This window comes from Arachis hypogaea, chromosome 9 (genome assembly GCF_003086295.3).
Source record: "Arachis hypogaea cultivar Tifrunner chromosome 9, arahy.Tifrunner.gnm2.J5K5, whole genome shotgun sequence".
NCBI classification, from domain to species: Eukaryota; Viridiplantae; Streptophyta; class Magnoliopsida; order Fabales; family Fabaceae; genus Arachis; species Arachis hypogaea.
The window spans coordinates 78,286,541-78,290,016 of record NC_092044.1 but is presented as its reverse complement, the minus strand read 5'-3'; the positions used below and the strand labels follow the sequence as shown (position 1 = coordinate 78,290,016).

At 36.1% G+C, this 3,476-nt stretch overlaps 1 non-coding gene across 1 annotated transcript; it reads left to right on the top strand.

The window, feature by feature from the left end:
* Positions 1-391: 391 nt before the first annotated feature.
* Positions 392-495, top strand: LOC112713489 (small nucleolar RNA R71). The gene has a single exon (XR_003158462.1). It is a non-coding gene; the product is annotated as a small nucleolar RNA R71 (small nucleolar RNA).
* Positions 496-3,476: the final 2,981 nt, after the last annotated feature.

Here is a 3,476-nt window from a genome sequence, read left to right as displayed (position 1 = left end):
CATGTAATTCACCTCTTCCATTGATGGGTTCTCAAGATCATAAGCTTCTTCTTCAGATGAAGCATCCTTAGTACTGCCTGGTGCAGCTTGCATTCCAGACAGACTTTGAGAAATCATATTGACTTGCTGAGTCAATATTTTGTTCTGAGCCAATATGGCATTCAGAGTATCAATCTCAAGAACTCCTTTCTTCTGATTCGTCCCATTGTTCACAGGATTCCTTTCAGAAGTGTACATGAATTGGTTATTTGCAACCATTTCAATGAGTTCTTGAGCTTCTGTAGATGTCTTCTTCAGATGAAGAGATCCTCCAGCAGAGCTATCCAATGACATCTTGGACAGTTCAGACAGACCATCATAGAAGATACCTATGATGCTCCATTCAGAAAGTATGTCAGAAGGACACTTTCTGATCAATTGTTTATATCTTTCCCAAGCTTCATAGAGGGATTCACCTTCCTTCTGTCTAAAGGTTTGGACTTCCACTCTAAGCTTACTCAATTTTTGAGGTGGAAAGAACTTTGTCAAGAAGGCATTGACTTGCTTTTCCCAAGAGTTCAGGCTTTCTTTAGGTTATGAGTCCAACCATATCCTAGCTCTGTTTCTTACAGCAAAAGGGAATAGCATAACTCTGTAGACCTCAGGGTCAACCCCATTGGTCTTGACAGTGTCACAGATTTGCAAGAATTTAGCTAAGAACTGATGAAGATCTTTCAATGGAAGTCCATGGAACTTGCAATTCTGTTGCATTAGAGAAACTAATTGAGGCTTAATCTCAAAGTTGTTTGCTCCAATGGCAGGGATAGAGATGCTTCTCCCATAGAAGTCGAGAGTGGGTGCAGTAAAGTCACCCAACACCTTCCTTGCATTGTTGGCATTGTTGTTGTTTTCGGCTGCCATGTCTTCTTCTAGTTTGAAGATTTCTGTTAGGTCCTCTACAGAGAGTAGTGCTCTAGCTTCTCTTAGCTTTCGCTTCAAGGTCCTTTCAGGTTCAGGGTCAACCTCAACAAGAATGCTTTTGTCTTTGCTCCTGCTCGTATGAAAGAGAAGAAAACAAGAAAATATTGAATCCTCTATGTCACAGTATAGAGATTCCTTGAGGTGTCAGAGAAAAAGAAGAGTAGAAGGAGGAGGTAGAAGAAGAAGAATTCGAATTTATCAAGAGAGATATAGTTCGAATTGTTGATAGTGGAGGAGTGTTAGTCCTTAAATAGAAGGATGTGAGAAGACGGAAAGAATTTTCAAAAATAAATTAAAAGATTTTGAAGAAATTTGAAAAATTAAAGAATGATTTTCGAAAATTAAAGTTGGGAAAGAAAAGTGATTTTTGAAAAATATTTTGAAATTAGAAATAAAAAAGATTGAAAATTATTTGGAAAAAGATGTGATTAAGAAGATATGATTGAAGAGTTATGGTTTTAAAAAGATATGATTGAAAAGATATAATTGAGAAACAATTTAAAAAGATTTGATTTTTAAAATTAATGACTTGGCTAACAAGAAATTTAAAGGATATGATTCAAACATTAAACCTTTCTTAACAGAAAAGGCAACATACTTGAAATGTTGAATCACATCATTAATTGTAGGCAAGTATTTTTTAGAATGGAAAGAAATTGATTTTGAAAATATATGATTGAAAAGATATGGTTTGAAAAAGATTTGATTTTGAAAAATTATGAAAACTTGAAAAAAAATTTGAATTAGAAACAAAATCTTCCCTCTTGTATCATCCTGGCGTTAAACGCCCAGAATGGTATCCATTCTGGCGTTTAACGCCCAAAATGCTACCCTTTTGGGCGTTAAATGCCCAGCCAGGTACCCTAGCTGGCGTTTAAACGCCAGTTTTCCTTCTTCACTAGGCATTTTGAATGCCCAGCTTTTTCTGTGTAATTCCTCTGCTGCATGTTCTGAATCTTCAATTCTCTGTATTATTGACTTGAAAAGACACAAATTAAAAATTTTTTTGAATTTTTAGTGATGAGGAATAATCAAAATGCCACTAAGATCAAATAAACAATGCATGCAAGACACCAAACTTAGAAGTTTGTATACTATTAACACTAACAAATTGAGAATGCATATGAGAAACAACAAAACACTCAAGACAAGAGAATTTAAAGATCAGAGCAAGGAAATCATCAAGAACAACTTGAAGATCAATGAAGAACATAATGCATGTAATTTTCGAAAATTAGAAGAATAAAGACATGCAATTGACACCAAACTTAAAATTAGACACTAGACTCAAACAAAAAACATAAAAATATTTTTAATTTTAAGATTTTATAAATTTTTTTGTATTTTTGAAAAATTTTCGAAAAGTAAAAAGCTTAAACATAAAATAAAATTACCTAATCTAAGCAACAAGATGAACCGTCAGTTGTCCAAACTCAAACAATCCCCGCCAATGGCGCCAAAAACTTGGTGCACGAAATTGTGATCATCAATGGCGCCATCAACATGGTACGCTCAATTGCAATCTCAACAGTTTATCACAACTTCGCACAACTAACCAGCAAGTGCACTGGGTCATCCAAGTAATAAACCTTACGCGAGTAAGGGTCGATCCCACGGAGATTGTTGGTATAAAGCAAGCTATGGTCATCTTATAAATCTCAGTCAGGTGGATTCAAATGGTTATGGAGGATTAACGATTAAAAGATGAATAAAACATAAAATAAAGATAGAGATACTTATGTTCAGTGAAAATGTTCAACACGCTCTGTCACAGCACGGCTATTCATCTGTCGGTTCTCAATCATGTCGGAATAGAATCCAGTGATTCTTTTGCGTCTGTCACTAATGCCCCACAATCGCGAGTTTGAAGCTCATCACAGTCATTCAATCCCTGAATCCTACTCAGAATACCACAGACAAGGTTTAGACCTTCCGGATTCTCAAGAATGGCCGCCAATGGATTCTAGCTTATACCACGAAGATTCTGATTAAGGAATCCAAGAGATACACACTCAAGCCTTGTTTGCATGTAGAATGGAAGTGGTTGTTAGGCACGCGTTCATGAGTGAGAATGATGATGAGCGTCACATAATCATCACATTCATCATGTTCTTGGGTGTGAATGAATATCTTAGAACAAGAATAAGATGAAATGAATGGAAAATAGTAGTAATTGCATTGATACTCGAGGTATAGCAGAGCTCCACACCTTAATCTATGGTGTGTATAAACTCCACCGTTGAAAATACATAAGAACAAGGTCTAGGCATGGCCGAATGGCCAGCCTCCCAAAGAGGGTTCAATCATAAAAACATGATCAAAAGATGATCTGAAGATTGAAAGATTCCTCTAATACAATAGCAAAAGGTCCTATTTATAGAGAACTAGTAGCCTAGGGTTTACAGAAATGAGTAAATGACGTAAAAATCCACTTTCAGGCCCACTTGATGTGTGCATGGGCTAAGCATTGAAGCTTCCATGTGTAGAGACTTTTCTTGGAGTTAAACGCCAGCTTT